The sequence below is a fragment of the Lepisma saccharinum genome, chromosome 22 (genome assembly GCF_977018435.1).
Source record: "Lepisma saccharinum chromosome 22, izLepSacc3.1, whole genome shotgun sequence".
Taxonomy (NCBI): Eukaryota; Metazoa; Arthropoda; class Insecta; order Zygentoma; family Lepismatidae; genus Lepisma; species Lepisma saccharinum.
This window is the reverse complement of record NC_139250.1, coordinates 45,165,406-45,190,912: the sequence shown is the minus strand read 5'-3', so window position 1 is coordinate 45,190,912 and position 25,507 is coordinate 45,165,406. Positions and strand designations below refer to the sequence as shown.

The window sequence follows — 25,507 nt, the reverse complement described above, 5'->3', positions numbered from 1 at the left end:
AGTTAAAATTGTCATGTTCTGGCAAAACAATGGCGAGTTTGGAAACACTGCGTCATAGAACGCATGGAACATTTGGTTCACGTAGTCGAACGTAATGGAGGTAAGAGCGTTTGTGCATCGGAGAGACATTAATGTCGAAAAATACATGATTTACCGGCTGAATAAGTTGAACGAAGGGAGAAAACACTTCCACGAGCTTTCAAAAGTCTACAGAAACTCAGTTCCGTAAGTAGTTTCTCCTGTAAATTTGAAGAAATGTGTTTTTGCTATACAATACTGTTACCTTTTTTTAGCGGGTGGGGTGGAGATGATAACATCTAGCAGGCATAATTGTCGTACTGATGGCCAGTAACACTTTTGAAAAAGTCACACCATGCCACTGCTATATCTGGCACATATCTGCTTTTGCACATATTATTACTCTGTGCAAAAACCAAATAAATTATTTATCACAATTATCTTGGCACACGATGCAAACCATGATATAATTAATTTTCATGTAGAAAAATCATAGCTGAAAAATCCATTATGAAGGTCTCAGAATTGAAATAATGACCACAGATCATCACAAAGTGACAAAACTACTGAGAAGTACATCATCAAGAAAGCAAGGAAAAGCAGAATCTCAACAGAAACACAGGGCTTGAATTGGACGCTGCCTGGTGGATGGTAGTTGACTGAGACTGTGTTAGAAAACATGGCACCATGTGCATGCATGTTATTCATGATTACTTCTTGAGCATGCAAGGTACACTGTATGTTTAGAAAGAGCACATATTCTCATCTTCACGTGACGTCAGCATGCATTTTATTTAGATTGTAGCGCATGGTAATGGATTTTACTTGCTAGGTCTGGCTGGTTGATGTAATTCTCACGTACCTATTTTGAGATTACCTGTGATGTGGGACTAGGGGACAATATAAGGAAACAAGTAAGAAACTAGGAGTAAGTATGCAACAAAATAATCCATGGCACAACAGCCTGTGAGGGCCAGGGCATACCAACAAACTGCCAGCCTCACTCCCACCTACCGAAGTGGAAGATCGAGATACATGGACGTCCGGAAGGGGGGCAAGGGGGGGCCACGCCCAACCTAGAAAATGAATGTGTACCTAAAAATTATATATTTCACACATAGTTTCATTTCAATCACAGTAATTTATGTTAATTATTATAAATTCGTTGAAGAAACATGATAATTTCAGACTGAAATAGTGTTTTTTGAGAGGGCATCACTATTTTGGAGGAAAATATGTGTCCTTTGCCCCCCCTGGAAAAAAAATACCTTGCTTGCCCCTCCCTGGAAAAAATCCTGCGGACGTCCATGTCGAGATATATATATATAGTCCTATGAAGATTATACTGGCTGTAGGTCCAGACACCAGTCTTGTTAGTCTGCAAAATGCAGTCTAGGGTGTACTACGTGGAAGGGACACCCCTTGAAGTCATTTGGAGGAAGAATGTGGGGGGGATACATGGAAAACCCTTAGGTAGGATAACAGGGCACCAGAAAAAAAAATAATCAGATAGGGTCACTGTCAACTAGCAATTTACTGTGATGAATTATAAATTTGACCCACTTTTACAGTCATGCACGTCGTGTCTTCAACTCACAATTTCATCACTGAAAAATCTGAGTCTGAGTGTTCCACCGTGTATCTTCTTGCATTTATTTCTACAATCACTCTTTCCTTTCTGGAAAAATGTATTGCTATTATGCCTCCAGCAATTGTGTTTTGGTTTTCATTTCCTTCATTTTTAATTACTTATGAAAAAGTATTAGAAGCCAATGCAATGTATTTTTACCATGAATACCAGTGGTGTATCATTATAGAATGCCCATATATATGACATTCCCTGATTTAAAATGAAAAATATATGCATGCTGTAAATAAAAAGTAAAACATTACTCACTGTATGTATTATTAAAGATAAAGGTAAATATGCGATATCGCCCGGATGGATTTCTTCAAATTTACAGGAGAAAGTACTTACTGAAATGAGTTTCTTTAGCATTCTGGACATTTTTGGAGGTATTTTCTTTCACGGAAAGTAAAAACTTTGTAATTTAATGCTGCCGAACAATTAATCACTTTTTACGTAAGAAATTGGCATTCCTGCCACATTATGCCGTCGTTTCCATTGTGTGCGTGCAGATGGCGAGAGCGTTGAAAGTCACGTGATCTCTGCAGTGTTTCCAAACGTGCCTTCTTTTTACGAAAATTTCTATTTTCACCGTGCTTTCTTTTTTCGATGAATTTAGGGGTGAAATGAGTGCTAATGGAACCTAACCTAACAGGCCTAACCTAACCTTGTGTGAATGGTTTGTGGGGCTAGCCGTGGTTGGTTTTTGGGGCTAACGTGCATGGTTTGTGTAGGTAAACATGAAAAAAAAAATCGAAATAGTATGTAATTTTCCGTCATGAAGGTTTGAAACACTGCTTGTGCACTGAAAATCGACAAAACACAAGCTGGCACGTCATGACGTGCGATGATGCACTACGAGTGCACGCCATATTGTCTATTACAGGAGCGGAACAAGTAAGACAAATAATCAATCGTAATATGAAAAGTTGACAGTATTTTATGGAAAAAGGCATAACTTCACCTTAAAGAATGTTCCGCAAGGCAAAATAGGTAAGTACCAGTGGTAAAATTAAGAAAATAAATGAGTGAAAGGTGTCCGGGCGTTATCGCATATTTACCAAGATAAAATACAGTTACAGATCTTACTTACAGGTTACAAGGTTCTTGTTAAAACCGATGATTCGAATTCATTGCCCGATTCTTGTTCATGGTTATCCAATAAAATCACATTAAAAAAGTAAAAAGATTAAAAATGGAAATAAAAATGGTTAAAAGGACCAAGTCACTGGATGACCTCATGGTCATCAGCTGTCTTGCGTTAACAATGCAAGTCGTCCACCGTCTCAAGAAAGATCTGACGACAGAGATGGATTCAAAATGCCAGGTTTAAGAAGAACCTTGTAAGCCACATGCAAGTAAGATCTGTATTTATCTTTAATAATCAGCAACTGTGATTATGTGAACTTGTAAGAAATTCATTGTATGCATTATGTATATGCTAAGCTATATGGCATTATAATGGCTATTTAACTCACTCTGCAATGCTTCATTAACAGCTCTCTATCCAATGTCTTTGTTGACCAAATGATGGGTACGTTTGGCATACAGGGCACCTGCCATGTAGCGAGGATTCCTGTACTGTGCATGCAAGATAACTGCAATTTGCTAAGAAACCTTGCTCTCTACAGCAGATGCTAGAGACTTGCTTGTACTCCAGCGTATATGCTTCAGGAAGACAAATATAGAATTCCAATCCTGTTCTTTGCGTTCTGTGGTGCTACACTAAGCAATATGACTGTCGTCACTTTACCAAACTCAAATATAGTAAATGCTTTAATGACAACTTCTTTGTGTAATTTATTGTAAGAACAATGAATTGAGTGAAGGTGACAAATATCAATAGACTCCATATGGTGTAAGGAAGGTGTTCCTGGCTTCTGCAACCTAATTTAAAAAAAATATAAAACACCAGTCTTCCAAACAGCATTTGTTGCATAGTGAGACATTTCACTTGTTGGGTAAAACATGCATGGATCATGTTTATCAGAAGCTGATTGATTTCAAGGAATAAAACACAACGTGCTTGTATTTTCAAATAGATAAACTTACGGCAACTCATTCAACTGGTAATATACTTAAGCAATTATATTTGATCTTCCCTTGGACTTAGCTTTACCACTTGAAAGATCATGCTTGCCACTGCTGAATACCCAATCAACCTTGATGCAGACTCATAATCTCCTACTAAAAAGGACTTAAGTATTAAAATACAAAGTTGGAATATATTGATTCATATCTTATATTTAAGGACTGTACGAGATTGTACTGGCCCATCCTTGATTTTCATGATTTTTCACTTTTTGCCACAGATTGATTGATTTGCTTTATTTTACTTTGCTCTTGTGCCACATTTAGATAATTGCGAAGATGGGGATGAAATTATTGATAAAATTAATATGATGAAATTGATGAATGGACACTCATAAACATCCATGCCCAAGCCGGGATTCAAAGCTGGAACCCCGATAAAAAACACAGAAACATTAAAAACTCACACTGTACTTATGATTTTCTTGTAAAGGTAATGGAAATTTTCCATAAGCAAATTAGAAATATATATATGTATGTGTGTGTGGGTGCGCGCGCATGCCATCGGAATTACACAGAGAGGACTTATTCCTGGAAACCGAAACTTCCCGGGTCTAGAAAATCCATCTGTTCCCTGAATTAGTGGCTAAGTTGGATAATTTTCATAATTTTCATCCTTGTAACAAGTTATTAGTAAATTTGGGACACCAATTTAAAAAAAAATACCTCTAGACAATGTAGTCCAAAATTTTAGGAACTCAAATTATATCTTTAAAGTACAATCATAGTCACAAATGTAATTGTGTAATAATTAGAGCTCGGAAGTTAACTTAAAAAATGTTAAAAAAAAAAAGACTATATTACCTTACAATTCTTTAAAAAAGGACCTAAAATTTTAAAAAAATGGACCTGAAAAAGTTTTGCTCTAAAAATGATTTTTTTCATAAATTACAAGAGAGCAGTTAAATAATTCGATAAAACCTGTTGTTTGGTGGTTTAAACTACTGAAGCAAACAGTTAAAGGCAATTCATTGCTAATGTAGTTGGCATTATTTCTACTTCCAGGTTACATAAAATACACTGCAAGGTTTTTCTGTATAAGTCACTCACCTCCTTTCAGAGTGTACCTTCCACAATACAGTAGTCAGCCAGCTTACAAAAATACTGTTGTGTTTTGCATACATCAGATTATATATTTTTTTTAAATATTGTGACTGATTTTACTTTAAAACCACAGATTAAAGCCATAATAGGGGCCACCAAAGCAACCTCAAATTAGGAGAAAAAAATAAATGTACCACAATAAATTATTTAATGCATTGTCAAACATTTCAGTTAAAATAATATTGTACTTTTCCATTGACCGTATTTTTGATTAATGGTGAACTTGCTAAAAGGACCATGTCAGGAAATTTAAACGTATAAGTTATGCTACCAAATGTATTTAAAATTCGCAAAACAAGATTAAAAAAATGCTCAAAAATTAAGACAAATGTACTAAAAATGGCATAAAATACTGAAAAATGTTTTCTGGTTCTAATTGAAGGGAAACTGACTGATATCTGGTTTAGTATTGTTTTCAAGGCCCAGAAAAAAAGATGTCTTGTCATCAACTTCCAAGCCCTAGTAGGTATTAATAATATCGGAGTGACTATTTTCACCCGGTACTGAAGCTAGCTTTTGAACTATTTTCACCAGATTTTGAACGGTGCATGTGTATGATCTACAACCTGGCCTACTACATGTATGTGTGCATTCTTTAGTCGTTGATGTGTAAGAATATGTTAGTGTGCATTTATTTTCGTATGGACAATAAGAACAAGTAATTTTCCTGCACACTATGAAGTTGGAAAAATACTGCAAGGTGTTGGTAAAATGTCACATGACGTAAGTATGAAGGGGTATTGCATTCCTTAACGCTTTCGTTGTTATGTTAGGCAGGTCACTTTTAGGGTCGTTAGCATTAAAATTATTTCTGTAAATACTTCCCAACATCAGGTCATGTACAAAGTGTACAACTTTGCTTCCGCCGTTTTCCGACAGGTGGCAACAACAGGAAGTAGCGGTCGAAAGAAGCAGATCGCAGACGTCACGCAGTTAGCTTGGACCTCTGTCAAGATAACCCCATTCAAACATTAGTCGAGTGGTGTGTGCATCGTGAAGTTGTTCGCGATTGAAAATGTCAGTGTACGAGCCAAATTCTCGCCATTTGCGGGAGGTTCTACTTTTTTGTTTCAATATGAAGAAAACTGCGGCTGAGGCTCATCGAATGCTCTCCATTACGTATGGTGAGGACGCTATAAGTGAGAGAACCTGTCGTGAGTGGTTTCAACGCTTCAAGAACGGTGACTTTAACGTCGAAGACTGGCATAGTGGTGGAAGACAGAAAGTTTTCGAAGATGCAGAATTGGAGACATTGCTGAGTGAAGACTCGCGTCAAACTCAAGAAGAATTGGCACGATCATTGGGAGTGACACAGCAAGCCATTTCAAAACGTCTGAAAGCCATGGGTATGATTCAGAAAGAAGGAACTTGGGTCCTGTATGAGCTGAAACCAAGAGATGTTGAACGGCGTTTGTGTGTTTGTGAACAGTTGCTTCAGAGGCAAAAACGGAAGGGATTTCTGCATCGGATTGTGACCGGGGACGAAAAATGGGTTCATTACGATAACCCAAAATGCAAAAAATCATGGGGATATCCTGGCCATGCTTCCACGTCGACGGCCAAACCTAATATTCATAGCTCCAAGATCATGCTCTGCATTTGGTGGGACCAGCTCGGCATCGTGTACTATGAGCTGTTAAAACCAAGTGAAACAATCACAGGTGCTCGTTATAGAATGCAATTAATGCGTTTGAGCCGAGCATTGAAGGACAAACGGCCGCAATACAGTGAGAGGCACGACAAAGTGATTTTGCAGCATGACAACGCACGACCCCACGTTGCCAAAGTGGTGAAAATGTACTTGGAAACATTAAGATGGGACGTCCTACCCCACCCGCCTTATTCTCCAGACATCACTCCCTCTGATTATCCCCTGTTTAGATCAATGGCTCATGAACTGGTAGACCAACACTTCCGATCTTATGAAGAAGTCAAAAAGCGGATCGATTCGTGGATCGCCTCCAAAGATGAACAATTTTTTAGACGCAGCATTCGTACGCTGCCCGAAAGATGGGAGAAAGTAGTGGCCAGCGATGGACAATACTTTGAATAATGCCTGGGTAAGCAATGTTTTTCATTCCAGCGTCATATTTTTGGGGAAAAACGGCGGAAGCAAAGTTGTACACCTTGTAATTTCTGGTCTTAGCACGTTTTGCTATGCTTATTACTTCGAGACAGTAGTAGTTGCACCAATTTATAATTTAAATTAACTCCTTAGCAGTAACTTAAGTACTACTGCCAATGAGATTTTAAGTACACTATATGCACAGTCAGGTTAATCGGGAGTGGGCCTACATTTTAAAATGGGATCCAAACCACAATGTGCCTCCATCGGGTATCGAACTTGGGACTCCTTGATTGCAATGTGGGTAACAGTTCATTGTTTTATGAATTTTTTCAAATTCTCCTAGCAGGAAGACTAATTATCGCAGAATTTTGGCAATCATTATCACACGAAATTTGAACCTTCCTTAACGTAATGAGCACTGTTTGGATTTCGAAAAAGTTATTATGTTGAAAAAAAAAAAAAACTTAAAAATTACCTTAGGTAAGCATGCATGCTTCCCATGGACAATATATTTTTCATTGTCAAGCGACTGTAAGTATTGTAGACTAGTGGGAATTAATGTAGAAGTAAATCGGAAGCTTAGTAGAATGCATTTAGGGACTTTATTTTAATGCTAAGAGAATCAAACCTGGTCCGCCTAACATAACTACGAAAGCATACATTGAACAAAATCTTAAGTAATCGCTAAAACTCCGCAGTATGTGTTAACAGACGTAAATCGAAATCAAACCATATAAAAATTGGGTATGACTTAAGATGACCAGACCCCTCTCCGATTTTCTTCATATTTGGCATACTTACTAATTGAGGCCTCCTAATCACGAATCTGAAATTAAAATTTGTCGGAAACGTCTAGAAATTGCAAAATAATTGTGAACCATTGACGTGTAGTTAGGTTAGGCAAACATAGTTATAATTTGGTGTCGTGGTAGTATCAGCCTATTATATTTTCTTGTGAAACAAAAAATTTCGCGAAAATCAACTGTTTCCATTCCGAAAACTAACGCCTTATTTTAGCTTATTTTGCAATTTCTAGACGTTTCCAACAACTTTTAACTTTAGATTCGTGATTAGGAGGCCTCAATTAGTGAGTATGCCAAATATGAAGAAAATCGGAGAGGGGTCTGGTCTTCTTAAGCCATTCCAAAAATTGCATTTGTAGCATGATGAAATCGCAATAAAACAAAAAGGAACTTGCACCAAATACAATGCTATGGTCAGGTAATTACTTTTGCTGGTTAAAATAGTTGTGGCATAATAATATAGTAATCTGTGAGTGGCAAATAGTTGTACTTAAAACCTGAATAGGGCCAAATTCTGATTGTTTAAATCCAACCTAATGATGGCGCACGCACATTTTTTCCATGGTTTGATTTCTAATTATGTCTGTTCGCACATACTTGAGATTGGCGATTTCTTACTATGTGTGCCAGGGGTCCCAGGTTCGAATCCCGGCCTGGACATGGATGTTTGTGAGTGTCCATTCATCAATTTCATCGTATCACCACTCATCCCCATCTTCGCAAATTAGCCAAAGTGGCAAAAAAGCGAAGTAAAATAAAGCAAACCAATCACTTTCCCTTCTCCAAACTCCTATGTGTGTGTGTGTGTGTTTGCTAGCAGGCATTCGTTTACTGTCGCCGTGGATACAGACTGCTGCTGCTACTATGTCACATGACTTGATGTGCAAACGGATATTATGCTCCTAAATGTTTTTGTTGTTAGATTAGGCTGGTCAGGTTTAGGAGTTTCAGCATTAATATAAAGTCCCTAAAGGTGTTTGTTGTTAGGTTAGGTAAGTCAGGATTATAGTTCTTTGCATTAAAATAACACCCATAAATGCCCCCAACACCTGATCACTGAACACCTGGTCTGAAGCATGAAAACCCCTTCGAGCATCGTATGAAAACACGCCGATACTCTTGTGTCTGAGACGACGGCTAGACTCTACTTTCCGTCCTTATTGCCTTTTGGTGGTAACTGATGGGTGTTAACAACACTGCCGGCTCGTCTTTGTGACCGCGTTGTGAATGTGTGTGCTTTGCTAGTTTGCGTTCTGTGTGGTGATTGCTTTTTTGCGTTTCACGGTGCGTGTGTATGGTGCATGAAGAAGAACAGATTCCAAAAACTTGTAGATAGTGTGAAATACGTTTATCCCCAGTAATAATTTAGTGCATCATTCAAAACCGTGCTTGGAGACAGCCGGCATCTCATCAGGTAAGTACCTTTTTTTTTTTTAACACTTTCTGTTCACAATAGCCCCACGAACCATTCACAATAGCCCCACAAACCATTCACGATAGCCCCACAAACCACTCACGTTAGCCCCAAAAAATATTCACGATAGCCCACAAACCATTCACGATAACCATATGAACCATTCACGGGGATGAGGTATGCCACGAGGTTAGGTTAGGTTCCATTAGCACTCATTTCACCCCTAAATATGTGCTTCATCATCGAAAAATTTCCTCAGTACATTCAATTATGCATATCCGGACAACATCGGCTTTTATTGATTTCCTCCTCCAGGTAATTTTTCCTCGCTTTGGGATTTACTTTGTTGAATTCCTTATACAATAAACTTTCCAACAATATATAACACGTATTCCTTAGGAAAAGGACGTAAAGTAGTCTTACCGAGACAACCATAAACAAAGAACCAGGTGTAGAGGATGCTTGCGTTAGTTACTTTTCAAATCATAATTTCTCTAGTAAATAATACTTAGTAAACCTTTTGGCCCAAGTTCATTTGTTTTATTGCGATTTCATCATGCTACGAATGCAATTTTTACATGGTTCGATTTCGATGAACGTCTGTTAACACATACTGCGGAGTTTTAGCGATTACTTAAGATTTTGTTCAATATATGCTTTCATGGTTAGGTTAGGCAGGTTAGGTTTGGTTCTCTTAGCACTAAAATAAAGTCCCTAAATGCATTATACGGTAACTATCTGATATCGCCCGAACGGATTTCTTTAAATTTACAGGAGAAACTACTTACTGAAATCACTATCTCTATCATTGTCGAGGTTCTTGGAGGTATTTTCTTTCGCAGAAACTAAAAACTTCACCATAGAATGCTGCAGAACAATAAATAATCAGTTGTTACGTAAGGAACTTGCATCTTCTGTAACATTAGGCCATTGTTTCCTTTATGTACAGTCTTGGACAATGCTGGGTTGTAACGACCCTATTGAAGAAGCACTGAAGCAAGCCCTCGGTGTCTGACCACCAAGCGCCTTGTGAGTAGACAACCCAAACAGCATTGCAATTCTGCGGCTTGTATACCAGTCACGGGTATACATCACTGTAAATTGAGTAGTGATGCCTAAGAGAAATACGAGATGAAGATTGTTGGAAGTAATGTCTCGTGTTCTCGACATGGAATAATTCTCGGTCCAAGTTACGTTCCTTTATTTAATGTTGTTTGGTAACGAACCTGACGGACTGGGTTTATATTTTCACCCCTTGCAATACACTAAGTTCTATATTTTACAGTTATATTAATGCTTTGAACGAAAATAATACCTAGAACAACATCCAACACACGTTCACACCACTCTTGTCACACACATGCACGTGAAAACGCACACTCAAAGCTAAGTTTTAACTTCCAAGTGAATGTCCAAATGACAGTAAACGGAGAAGCATGATGTGCGAAGCATGTGATATTTCACAGAATGAATGCGTCTATTTTTGACACACGTGGTTTCTATTAATAGAGAATGAGACAATTATCAGAAATTAAGATGCATTTACTTTTTCATGTGCTGAGGAAGGAAACAGACTGACTGGAAAAAAGAAAATGTAGTGCTATTGATAGTGTGTTGGTTAGCGTGCAGGGCTTTCATCAGCGAGGCCTGGGTTCGATCCCCACCATGGGCAAATTTTTTTATTATTTTCTTGCAGTGAACAAGTTTATTATTTTGTTTTCTAGGCATTTTAACGAAAGGATACACATCAAATTTAATATTTTAATCTGTCCTTTCATTCTTCTAATACGTTCTCTATCACAAGGGATATAGAGATTCTCTATCTTGGCCAAGGATATTTTCTCAATAGTTCCGTAGCTACGATTCTCCAGTCCCTTCCACCCATTTATTTATTTACTTTCTTCATATCTACTCACGAAATACTATGAATGTAGCGAAAACACACAGATATAGTTAGAACAAGAAACACACCTCGCATCGAAGGTTCCAGGTTTGAGTTCTGGATTTATTGCGAGGGTGGATTATAACTGTGTGTATATTTTTCATCTTCGTCTAAAAAGCATTCCTCACTATTCCCGTGATTAACTTAGGGAGAGACCAAAGCTACTCAAATAGCAAAAGTACAGAAAACGCATGCCACACCTGGCTATGCATGTTATACCTTGGGAATTAGCAATCTGAAAATAAACTTTCGTTTTGGTGGACTACTACTTTGGTGTTGGCTAGCGTGTTGGCTAGCCTGTCGGGCTAGCGTGCGGGCAACCTGAATTCGAGCCCACCAGAAGGTAACTTTTTTTGTCTAATTTCAGCCAACCTTATTTATAAAAATTGAGTTTTCTTCAAAACCTTTTGAATTACATGCCACTTCGTATGTTAGTAATCTGCAAGCAGAAAAATGAACATTTCTTGTTCCGAAGCGACGATGTATTTGTGTATACGTTGAAAAAAACATATTTATTTATTAGCGGAAAGCATGCAGCCACGTTATAATTGAGATCCCTTCCTAGTTGTCAGTGCTAATATGGCAGTAGCTACATTCTGTCAACACACCGACTTTAACGCTCCCCGTAACGTTACCTTTCCACGTTTCAAAATCGTGAGTGCTGTCTAAAGTAAATATTTTGATACTTGCATTTGCATGTTCGAATCCAAAGTAATACGATTTTCTTTCCCAGCAAATGACATTGAAACTATTAATAACTGTTTTTGCAATGTGATATTGATATCATATATTGAAAGATTAAAAATGGAGAATTTCTTATAAACCAACTTATAAATACCACTGATGTGAAGCGTGAGATGCACGATCAGAAAGCCTGAATGTTGCATTGAAAACTGCAGAGAACAATGACTGACTTATGAACAGCGAAAAGGGATTTTAGATATTACTATAAATAAACAAGGGAGAAGAACACGGGTTGATTTGATGAACTAATTTGTAAACTAAAAGTTTTAATTAAAGAAATAAAATACGTTCACGATTTAATATGTCATTCAATTTCAGGCACATTACACCAACTGAAAGAGTATTTTCAAAATTAATAATATTTGGATAACCGACAAATCCGAACTTGACGTTGAGCCCGTAACGCACTTGATAATTACAGAAATATACGTAATTTTACTTGAGCTTGCCCTTAATTTTTTGTCTTGATTGTGGAAATAATGTGTTGCAACGAGCACTAGTATGTTTTAGAGAGTGTTTATAATCTCTTGTGTACTGCATAAGAATATTGAAGTCATTCTTAGTTTCCTAATCAAATAAAAATTATTTATTGTTATCTTTAAAAAGGAAAGCTTTTGTTTCTTTGCAGCTGTTAATGATAGAAATTCAATTGCAAACAAGTTGCCAAATTAACAAATATTTATCTTACATATTTGTGCTATGTGCCCGTATGCTTGATACAGGATGAGGAAGGAAGCAGATTGTTGTTGGGTAACCGGTCCTGCTTTTGTCAGAAAACCTGATCAGCATACTGAACCAAGCCGTCACACGAGATACGACTTCAATAATAAGATCAGTTTCTATGGCCAACTTACTCCAAAAAGGGTAATAAAATTGTCAGTTTGAGGAGACTGAGAAATAATTGCCTCCCATATTACATTATACTCTGTATGCCTAGTGTGGTTTGCCTGTCCCTAAAGAATAAGCTGAAGACAAACCTCTGTCGATTGTAACGCGTGTAAAGTCTGTTCCAGCTTACAAATCACATGCAATACCTTCGCTCGCTTCAGTGTTCACGCACAAGGTCATGTTCTACTGATAAGCAGACACCACGTGACTCCGCGGCCAACCGACAGCACCCCAGAGAACCTTCTGTAACTTTGCGAGGTTCCTTCGCATCCCTGATGAAGCGCATGCATGTAGTCCAGGCACATTTTGCATAATTGGGTAACTAGCAGTGAGTTTGGATTCTGGATATTTTTTGAACTCGGAGAAAAGTAATGATGTGCAGAAAAAAACATTTTTTCTGTATATTTCGATTGTGTGATCAAATGTTGCAGTAAACATATCTCCGTGACACACAACAACAATTACATTAGCCAGTCACTCCCGAGAAAAAAGCTCTTCAATGTTTAGAAACTTAGCAAGCGTTACTCACGAGACGAATATATTGTCCGTTTGTCAGAAGGCCCGGTGGTGTGGTGGTAGCGTGTTAGTTTGACACGCAGAAGGTACTTGGTTCGATCCCATTTGATTCCCTCCAATTTTTTTCTCAACTCAAGCAACTAATTATTTCATTTTATTTATTGCATACATTCTTATTTTATTTGCTGTGCGAATTGTTGAATTTCGTTTTCCAAACTTTTACGATAATTACTTGCGAATAGAATTATATTTATTCCTGGTTCATTTTCTCGAAAGAAATGTATACTTTTCACCAGGTATAACATTTTTTGAATAAAACACGTGGACAATTTAATATGTAAATGTTTGTAAAATGATGAGAAAAGTGGAAAACTATCTTAAAAAAATATTTCCATAAATAAAATTGAAAACGGTAAAAATAGAGATTTCCACCCAAAAATAAAGTAAAAATATATTTCACCTTTATTTCAATAAATTATTAAATAAAATGCAAACATTTGTTGCTCGAGTTATTAAAATAAAATTGGGCAGTAGAACGGGAATCGAACCCATAACCTTCGGGACGTGATACTTATTCGCTACTATGGGGCTACCTGGTCACTTTAAAATCATACAATAGCATCTCCTCATCAAGGCACTTGGAAATTATCGAAACCTTCAAGCGCTTTTCCTCGGATTTTTTCTTCCTTTAAGTCCACTTTATGCACAGTAAGAAAGCTTATACCGGACTGGACCTACAGTTTAAAGTGGGATCCCAACCACTCGCGTATAAACCGGGTATCAAACTTTTCCTCGGAAATTGCTGGCTAACGTGCGTTATTATCAATACTCTTTTCGGGCATGGATGTTTGTGTGTGTCCCAATGAGAATAAAGAGAACATAGAGAAAATTGACATGTTTGACAACTGAGAAAAATATGAAGAACTGGGGATACTGACAAGTAGGTGTATTCCTTTAATTCAATAATAAAAAAAACTGCAGGGTACCGTACCACTATAGAAAGTCCCGTCCCAAACCGTAGCTTCTCCTTCTTAGATGAAATCAACAGATATTCGCAGTTTGTGACTTGTGTGCTTTTCCTGAGAAACTTAGATATTTTATTTTAGTTCATCATTAGTTCTTCTCTCTTGTTTATTTATATTAATAACTAAATTCCTATTATAGTACGAAAATAAATTTCACTATTGATAAGTCATGCATTGTAAACTGTTAAAAAATAATGCATTGTTCTCTGCAGTTTTGTGTAGTAAGTGCAGTTTATGTAATTACATTAAACGTGACAGATCAACTACAGATCAATTTTTTACATCGGATAGACACTTGAGAAAAATTGGGAATATAATCAAAATGTCCATCAGCTATTCATTGATTTCAAAAAAGCACATGATTCGGTCAAAAGAGATAAATTAAAATATGCTGTTAGGAAGGTAAAAGAAACTAACGAAGGAATAAATTAAATGGTGTGAATCAGTTGTTAGCATATGCAGATGATTTAAACTTATTAGGGGATGATATAAATAGAATTAAGAATAATGCTAAAATATTTTTCAAAACTGCTAAAGAGATAGGTTTGGAAGTTAACAAAGAGAAAACTAAATATATGCTTACAGGCCGAAACCAAGTGTTAGGTAATAATCAAAATCTAATTATTGATAACAACTCGTTTGAACTAGTTTCCAAATTCAAATACTTAGGAGTAATATTAACAAATGAAAATGATATTAAAGAGGAAATAAAAAGTATGCTTAATTCAGGAAATGCATGTTACTTTTCTCTTCATAAACTTTTGTCTTCTCGTTTAATATCTAAGAAACTAAAAGTTAAAATATACAAAACAGTAATTTTGCCTGTAGTATTATATGGATGTGGAACTTGGTCCCTTACATTGAAAGAGGAACATAAATTGAGAGTATTTGAAAATAAGATCCTTAGGAAAATAATTGGACCTAAAAGGGATGAGGAGACAGGTGTGTGGAGAAGGTTACATAATTTGTATTCATGTCCAGATATTATTAGAATAATTAAATCAAGAAGACTTAGGTGGGCAGGCCATGTGGCGCGAATGGGAGAGGAAAGAGGAGTTTACAGGATTCTTGTTGGGACACCTGATGGTAAGCTGTAGGAAGGCCAAGACGAAGATGGAGGGACTCCGTTGAGTTGGACCTAAAGGAAATCCGTATGGATGTGAAAGAGTATATAGATCTTGCTCAGGATAGGGACAGGTGGAAGGCCTGTGTTGCTGCAGCCTTGAAACTTCTGGTTTAAGAAGGCTAGTGAGTGAGTTAGTTAGTTAGTTCTCTGCAGTTTTGAATGTAACATTCAGGCATCTGATCGTGCATCTTACATCAGCCAACACTCCAAACGAAACGATTTTGGAAGTAGTCCACCAAAACGAAAGTTTATTTTCAGATTGCTAATTCCCAAGGTATAACATGCATAGCCAGGTGTGGCATGCGTTTTCTGTACTTTTGCTATTTGAGTAGCTTTGGTCTCTCCCTAAGTTAATCACGGGAATAGTGAGGAATGCTTTTTAGACGAAGATGAAAAATATACACACAGTTATAATCCACCCTCGCAATAAATCCAGAACTCAAACCTGGAACCTTCGATGCGAGGTGTGTTTCTTGTTCTAACTATATCTGTGTGTTTTCGCTACATTCATAGTATTTCGTGAGTAGATATGAAGAAAGTAAATAAATAAATGGGTGGAAGGGACTGGAGAATCGTAGCTACGGAACTATTGAGAAAATATCCTTGGCCAAGATAGAGAATCTCTATATCCCTTGTGATACAGAACGTATTAGAAGAATGAAAGGACAGATTAAAATATTAAATTTGATGTGTATCCTTTCGTTAAAATGCCTAGAAAACAAAATAATAAACTTGTTCACTGCAAGAAAATAATAAAAAAATTTGCCCATGGTGGGGATCGAACCCAGGCCTCGCTGATGAAAGCCCTGCACGCTAACCAACACACTATCAATAGCACTACATTTTCTTTTTTCCAGTCAGTCTGTTTCCTTCCTCAGCACATGAAAAAGTAAATGCATCTTAATTTCTGATAATTGTCTCATTCTCTAGTAATAGAAACCACGTGTGTCAAAAATAGACGCATTCATTCTGTGAAATATCACATGCTTCGCACATCATGCTTCTCCGTTTACTGTCATTTGGACATTCACTTGGAAGTTAAAACTTAGCTTTGAGTGTGCGTTTTCACGTGCATGTGTGTGACAAGAGTGGTGTGAACGTGTGTTGGATGTTGTTCTAGGTATTATTTTCGTTCAAAGCATTAATATAACTATAAAATATAGAACTTAGTGTATTGCAAGGGGTGAAAATATAAACCCAGTCCGTCAGGTTCGTTACCAAACAACATTAAATAAAGGAACGTAACTTGGACCGAGAATTATTCCATGTCGAGAACACGAGACATTACTTCCAACAATCTTCATCTCGTATTTCTCTTAGGCATCACTACTCAATTTACAGTGATGTATACCCGTGACTGGTATACAAGCCGCAGAATTGCAATGCTGTTTGGGTTGTCTACTCACAAGGCGCTTGGTGGTCAGACACCGAGGGCTTGCTTCAGTGCTTCTTCAATAGGGTCGTTACAACCCAGCATTGTCCAAGACTGTACGTGCAGATGGCGTGAACGTCGAAAGTCACACGGTCTCGGCAGTGTTTCCAAACGTGACTTTTTTTTAATTTTTTTTAAACTATGCTTACCTAACCTAACCTTGCCGGAAATGGGGTAAATGTCTGTTATATCGGAGACACTTTTCTTCAAATTTACAGGAAACTACTTACAGAAATGAGTTTCTGTTGCATTTATCAAACTTCGTGGAGGTATTTTGTCACTATGGAATGCTGCACAACAGAAAATAAGCACTTTTGATGTAATAAAGTAGCCTTGTGTGCGAAGCGACAACATTATGCCGTTGTTTCCATTATGAACCTGCAGATGGCGCGAGTGTCGAAAGTCACGCGGTCTTGCGAGAGGAAGAAGTGTTTCCAAACGTGCCTTTTTTTACCAGAATTTTTTTATTTTTATTTTCTTTAACTATGCTTACCTAACCTAACCTTGCCGGAAATGGTTCATGGGGATAACGTGAATGGTTTTTGGGGCTATCGTGAATGGTTTTTGGGGCTATCGGGAATGTTTTTTGGAGCTATCCGTCAATGGTTTGTGATGACATAATGAACGCGAAAGTAGGTATTTTTCGGTTAAGAAGGTTGCAACACTGCATGCCCACTCCAAATCGACAAAACACAAGCACAACGCGTGATGATCCACAGCTGTGCGCGAAATATTCTATGTTCCGCAACGGAAGAAAGGACCCAACAGAATGCTAACAGTTTCATACATTGGAGACACATTTCTTCAATTTTACACAAGAAACTACTTACGGAAATGAGTTTCTCCAAGGTTTACAACCTTCGTCGATATATATTCTTCCTAAAACTTCATCGTACAATGCAGCAGAACATTAAATAATCACTTTTCATGTAATAATATTGCGCATTTTGTGAAAATCGACAACATCATGCCGTTGTTTCCAAGATGTACCTGCAGGTGGCTCTAGCGTCGGAAGTCACGCGATCTTGCTAGTGGAATCAGGGTTTCCAAACGTGCGATTTTTTGTCGAGAAAAAGGAAAAATGGTTTTTCGATGAATTTAGGGGTGAAATGGGTGCTAATGGAACCTAACCTAACAGGCCTAACCTAACCTCGTGTGAATGGTTTGTGGGGCTACCCGTGGATGGTTTTTGGGGCTAACGAACAATGTGTCATCAAAATGTACAATTTCCAGACTTGATCCCCGGTTTTTTACAACTTTCATGCACAATACAGTTGGAAACATTGATATTCGAAAACAAAAGAAGCATTACCATTCGCAAAGCAAGCGATATCGCACCGTGACGTGCTTTCCGTAGCATGAAGGAAAATGGTTTATTTTAGCAGAAAAAGTGTTTGTTTTCGTGCAAAAAGCATAATGGCACCTTCCACTATGTTCCGCAATACATAACCACGAGAACGACAAAATATCCGACTTAAATGTGACTCCAATGTATGAAACTGTTAATAAAAGAATTACTCGTAATGTAAAAAATCGAAGTTATTTTCGTGTAAAAAGCATAATGGCACCTTGAAATAGGTTCCGCAACAATTGGTAAGTACGAACCATTTGAAACTGAAAATATGCGTTAGAAATGTGTCTCCGATATAACAGACATTTAGGAAATGGTTTTTGGGGCTATCCATCAATGGTTTATGATGACATAATAAACACGAAAGTAGGTATTTTTCGGTTAAGAAGGTTGAAACACTGCATACCCACTCCAAACCGCACAACGCGCGATGATCCATGACGAGTGCACGCCATATTATCTGTTACCCAAGTATAACAAGGAAGACAAATAATGACTTGTAATATGAAAAGTTGACACAATTTTATGGAAAAAGGCATGACTTCACCTTAAAGAATATTCCGCAATGCAGAATATGTAAGTATCAATGCTAAAATTAAGGAAATAAACGAGTGAGAGGTGTTCGTGCCTTATCGGATAAGTACCCATTATACTAAGGTTCCGATTTACCTCTACATTCATTTCCACACTTCTACGATATTTTACTGTCCCTTGTCGATGGAGAATATCTTGTCCATGGGAAGTGCGCATGATTGCGTAAGGTAATTTTTAAGTTGTTTTTTTCAACATAAATAACTTCTTTTTCGAGTCCAAACAGTGCTAATTACTTTAAGGAAGGTTCAAATTTCGTGTGACAATGATTTCCAAAATTCTACGATAATTAGTCTTTGTGCTAGGAGAAATCATAAAACAATCGGAACCGTTACCCCTTCCGAATATTCCTATAAAACTTTCGAAAATCCTTCAACATTTGCAAGTTACCCCTCAATGTATTAGTAATTACAAACACACACACATATTTATTTTGTTCAAGGGTTAAACTTAGGTACAGTACACAATAACCCCGAAATTTTAGTTGAGTGCAAGTTGCATCAAAATCTTTAAAATTTTTTTTTAAGTATGTATGAGCAATGAGCAAGAACCAGCTTTTATTTTGAATAACTTACCTCAAATCTTTTACACACGCACTGTCACTCAATGGCATGACAGATCGCATTATGTCATATCGTCACGGTCACAGAGCTTCATGGAACTTCTTGTTTATTTATTTTTTCTTCCGATTGGAGCGCAGTCAGTGTTGTCACAACTACATACCAAATATCCCAATCCCTTTCTGATGTCAAATTTCCCCTTTCATACAAACAACGACGTTAGTAATAAGGTTTGTTTTATACAGAGTATATTGATACACTTATAGGTTGTATACATTGGTTGTATCCAAGGTCCTTAGACCGCTAGTTTCCCCCGGCAAACAAATCAACGGACCTTGGTTGTATCGTCTGCAAATACGTTGTATAAAGAAACAAACTAGCGGAGTACTAAGGCCGCGTCCGAATCGGCAGCAGATGTCACCTAGAGCACCGTTCCATCCGGGGACTCAGCCAACCTCCGTTGTCCGAATTCGCGGCAGACGTGGAGTCGGAGGGGAGAGCAGAGAGGCTCGACAGATGCACGCTTGAACTCGCTGTGACCCTGCGCTTGGCAGCCATATTCTAACTTTCACTTTGTACAGACAACATTTACTGATTAGACGATGTAAAACTCAGTGATACTTTAACATTTTATCGATAATACTGAATGTAGAAAAATTATAAATGATGAAATAGCATGTTACATTTTTAATATGAGTAGTAAATAGGTGGAAATCATTGTGATGTTTGTGTGGCGTCTGCTTCTGCTTCCGTGCGGTGCGCCTGCGCCCCAGAGCGCGGTGGGTGAAGTTCGGGCTGACACCTGGCGGGAAAAGTGACAACCATACTACGAGGGGACATGCAGATTCGGACGACTTGGACGTGACTTCGACAGCACGCGAGAACAACGGGAGAGAACGGTACGGAGCGCTTGCCAATCCGGACACGGCCTAAGTGAGGCAGGCACGTATCCAGGAATTCCTTTCAGGGGGGGCTGAACACAATTTTTTTAAGGGGTATAGATAGAACCTCACAATTATATGTTTAAGGTCAGTGGTGGCAATTTGGTTCCAAAACCGGGGGGGGGGGGGGAGTTGCAAGGAAAATTTACTTTCTCTTGTTAGACAAGGCTTAGGATTAACAGGCCATAGTATGGAGGCAAAAAAAATGGGAAGCAACTATCCCCTAAATTGTCACCACTGTTTAAGGCTGTGATTTTAATCAGAACGTGAAATCGGAACATTTTTTACCACTCGACTCCTCAGTTTCCATTAACGTTGTATGCCGGAACCATCCTAGTAAATGGTAGTAAAACCTAGTAGGTACGAACTGGACGCAGACAGTTCTCTGATTCGAGCCTGAACACCACTAATGTGTCTTGTCCTCCCATGTTTGCAGCTCTTTTAAAAGCCGAAACCCACAAAATTGTTCATATTCAGGCCTAAGCACTCGCAAGAGTTCAAAATTGTCTGTCACAGCTTCCGCAGTCTTGTCACATATCGGCACGAAACAAAGGAAGTCTTCTATAGACTACAGCTGGATCGCGAAACAATTATTGCACAGTGAAATCCCTTCCGTTACCAACACATCTAGTGTTTCTTCTCCCAATATGATCAAATGCTTACTCGTTTAGGTATCTCCAGTGACGTGCCCAAGGAAGGGTTGGTGGGGTCATAACCCCATTTGACACAGTCCTTAAAAAAAGAACGTCAAAAAAGGAAAATATGGCAAAATGAGGACTGACCACCAAAAATAGTATGCGTAACCCCTCTCCCTGACGAAAATCGTTGGCACGCTAATCTTTATTTTGGACACATTTTTAAAAATCAACTCACCAGAAGTTTTTATAATTTCGTATTACAGACTGAAGTAAAGCACCTTTAACACGATCAAATGAATAATGAACAAGTCCTTGAATTGAACGCTTAAAAGGAAATGATGTCAGAGACAACGCCATTTTTCTCATTGGATCCAAGGTTCGGTCAAAGAATTTCTATTTAGGAATGGTTCTAATTAACGCGTATTTATATCCTCAGTATATTCTACAACGTTGCGCAGATAAACGATTTATAAATATTGCCAGTAGTTCGACTCCACTTATTCAAGAACATTCCCTCTCGCGCCTTCCAGAGATTAAAAATTACAACGAATCGCTCTACGTGTGGTGATACCTTTGCTGTGCAGCTTCCAAATGCTGACAAGTCTCTACATAGTGCTCAAGTTTGCTGCGACAATACTGAAAGCTCAAGAAAAGTTTATGTGCAATATTATCAACAACAGGGTTATAGAACATTCTCCGTCTTGCCTTGATAAGTATTTCTCCCCTTAAATTATCATCACATTATTCAAAAATCAAAAATCCTAATTTTATCTAATGTAAACAGAAATATTTCCTGAAGGTGTGTGTGTGGGGGGGGCCTCGAGCCCCCTGATTCCCACCTTGAATACGCACTATTAACAATAACAGGGTTATAGAACATTCTTCGTCTTGCCTTCGATAATTGTATCTCCTTAAATTATCAAATTATCATCACATTATTAAAGAAGACAAGAACCTAATTTTATCTAGTGTAAACTGAAAAATTTCCTTTCCTGGGGAGGGGGGCTCGAGCCACCTGATTCCCACCTTGGATACGCGCTAGTAACATTAACAGGGTTATAGAACATTCTCCGTCTTTACTTGACAATTATTTCTCTCAAATTATCATCACATTATTCAAGAAGCCAAAATCCTAATTTTATTTAATGTAAACAGAAAAATTTCCTGAAGGTGGGGGGGGGGGGCTCGAGCTCCCTGATCCCCACCTTGAATACGCGCTATTAACAATAACAGGGTTATAGAACATTCTTCGTCTTGCCTCGATAATTGTATCTCCTTAAATTATCATCACATTATTAAAGAAGACAAGAACCTAATTTTATCTAGTGTAAACTGAAAAATTTCCTTTCCTGGGGAGGGGGGCTCGAGCCACCTGATTCCCACCTTGGATACGCGCTAGTAACATTAACAGGGTTATAGAACATTCTCCGTCTTTTCTTGACAATTATTTCTCTCAAATTATCATCACATTATTCAAGAAGCCAAAATCCTAATTTTATTTAATGTAAACAGAAAAATTTCCTGAAGGTGGGGGGGGGGAGGGCTCGAGCTCCCTGATCCCCACTTTGGATACGCGCTAGTAACAATAACAGGGTTATAGAACATTCTCCGTCTTTTCTCGATAATTATCTCTCTCAAATTATCATCACATTATTCAAGAAGCCTAAATCTTAATTTTATGTAGTGTGAACAGAAAAAAATTCTAAGGAGGGGCTGGAGCCCCCTGATTTCCACCTTGGATACGCACTATTAACAATAACAAGGATACAGAATATTCTCCGTATTGCCTCGATAATTATTTGTCTCCCTAAATTATCGTCACATTATCTTATTTCACACCACATCAAACCAAAAACCTCATTTTATCTAATGTAAACCGAAAACTTTCAGGGGGGTGGCTCGAGCCCCCTAAGGCCCCTCCTTGGATATGTGCCTGAAGTGAGGTGAGTGTACACTCTCTGATTATACACTCACCTTCCGGCAGTTTGTTTCTTTATAACTGGCAATCAGTGATGTGCGTCTACGCGTAAACAACGATAGTCTACATTCTACACGTAGATTATTTTATACACGTAGATTACGTAATCTATGTAAACAACATGGCGAAAGGTGATAACTTAGCAAAGGGCGCCGTGGAATTAAAATAAAATTATACTACGTATCAGTTGCTGATGTGTAAGGATAACTTTTCATACTCTTTCTTCCAAATTCGAACAATTTCTCACCTAGGAAGAAACCTAATATAGGAAACATTCTAGTGTTTTATGGGGAAAAAGACCACTATTGCCTCACGACTGCCATCTGTTGTTGTTTTCTGCATACTATTTATCTTCTTCCATAGTTGATGATAGAAGAGAAGAGAAATTTTGTTGTAAATAGGATTCTTTTCAGTTCGTTAGGAACCAATATAGTTGAAAATGTCACTTTCCTTTCATGAAAGCCTTGAAAATTAATTTTAATGCACTTTAGATTGTCTACGTAGTCTATGTAAACTACAACCCAATGTAATCTACGCGTAGATTACGTGTAGACAACGCATGTAGACGTAAACTTATAGTCTACGGCACATCACTGCTGGCAATCAAAAAATCTAGGGGTGTGCGGGATTGCACGTGGACCTCAAAGACTTATCCTTCTTGAGGTCTACAGGCACAAACTCAAAGTTGAAAATATATGTAGATGAGCAATAGGTCTGTGTTTAAATGCAGCAAACTTGTGCAACCCTACATACCATAGGCGCCGATTCTTTCAGACGTTTTGGGGGCCCAAAGCTAAGGAACGCCTAAAGACAGATTTCTTTCCGTTTGCGGGGGGAGCATTTATTTTATATAAAAATAATCCATAGTAGAGACCTATACATACACACTTGAGTTAACCTTTGTAATTACAATTACCAGCTCTGACAACAATAAGGTGTTTCAACAAAAAGATAACTGAAAGTATCCAAACCACACCTTGTTCAGTTACCATTTTATTGAAGCACCTTGTACGTACATCTAACTTTATGAGCTGGACAAAAAAATCTTTACATTGTGATTACATAATTATGTAACATAATATTTTATCTGCAACTTTTGATTGAAAATTTTATTATCATATACTGTTTCCCACAATCGTTTAAGGGAGTTTAATATCTTCGCACGTGCTTACACATATACCAGTGACGTGCACTGAGAAGTAGCTAGTCTAGCAGAGATGGATTAATCAATGTCACATCTATAATTATTTTCAAATCACAATATTTATTGTCTTGTTAAAGCCACAGTTCATATGCAACACTTTCTTTTTAACGCGCTTCTCGTCCCTCGGTGTGATCTGCGGGCAAAACTGGCCTAGCTCGCTCTTCTTCCGCCATACCAGTTCCAGGTAGAAACGGTCGCCCGAAGGATAAGGGAAGATTTCTGCCTCTACTTCCCCTGTCCCCTCGCCCCCACTGCAATGGTTGAAAGCCCTCGGTTTCAGGTCCCCCAGTCTATCTCCTATAGGAGAGATAGGGGATTGGTTTCCCTTGATTCTTTGTAAATCCTCTAAACAACTCAAGGGAAAATTTTCTGCAGTACTTACGTATGTTCTCTGTATTTACAGAACCTCATGGGATGTAGTTTTATTATTTATGAAATGGGAACGTGTTATGTGCAGACAATAATGTTATGCTTTCTTTATTTTTTTTTTCAAATATGGAATATATAATGAATAAATTACAAATATTTGCTCAGGCTCTCTCTTGCTCTCGTTTTAGTAGTGTTTTATTTAAATATACTAATCTTTTGGCCTCCAACGGATGTATTTATTTGGGGAAGAGAACGCACGTTCATATTGTTGTTGGTTTGGTTTATTTTACTTCGCTTTTCTGTCACATTTGGTTATCGCGAGAATGAGGATGAGTGATGATATGATGAAATTGATGAAGGGACCTCGAACAATCCAGGCCGGGATTCGAACCTGTGATGAGCGCGCATTCTTGTTCCTGTGTTGTACTCTGCAGTGAATAATGATAAGATAAGATAAGATAAGATTTATTTCCACTTGATCATATGAGTACAAATAGCACTATGATATGAGATAGGTCAATTACATAATTTGAAATGAAAAATGTATCTCAGAACTCAAGAAGCCAAATGAATATTTTTGAAGAAACTACAAAAAAGTGTGTTTTGTTATCTGTGTTGTTTCTGTGCATAAAGTGTACTTAAAACACTAAATCAACCAACCGTGGGGGAGTGGTTATCACAGCGCGCTACAACACCAGGAGTTCCGGGTTCGAACCCCGACCTGGGCATGGGTGTTCTTTGTGTTTGTCCCTTCATTAATTTATCGTATCATCTTCGCAATTAACCAAATATGAGAAAAAAGCGGCGATAAGTAACAAAAATCAAGTCAAATCATTGATTGATTGCTTGATTTGGTTTATTTTACTTCGCTTCTCCGCCACTTCTGGCTAATCGCGAGGATGATACAATATAATTGATGAAGGGATACAATCAAAGAATACCCATGGTCAAGCCGAGATTCGAACCCAGGATCTCTGGCTTAGTAGTCAAATCAAATCTTTTTTATTTTCGAATGGGGGTGGAGGTTACGTGTACTTTTTTTAGTACTCATTCATAATTTTGTAATCTTTTCATGTT

General features: G+C 37.9%; 1 protein-coding gene across 2 annotated transcripts in view; it reads right to left on the bottom strand.

Annotated features, from left to right (window-relative positions):
- Positions 1 to 19,467, bottom strand: part of INPP5E (Inositol-3-phosphate synthase) — a 77,393-nt gene extending 57,926 nt beyond the window's left edge. For both annotated transcript variants that reach the window (XM_083144101.1, XM_083144102.1), the window contains exon 1: positions 19,316 to 19,467. The gene's annotated coding sequence lies outside the window, so the exon portion shown is untranslated. The remainder of the gene's footprint in view (positions 1 to 19,315) is intronic.
- Positions 19,468 to 25,507: the final 6,040 nt, after the last annotated feature.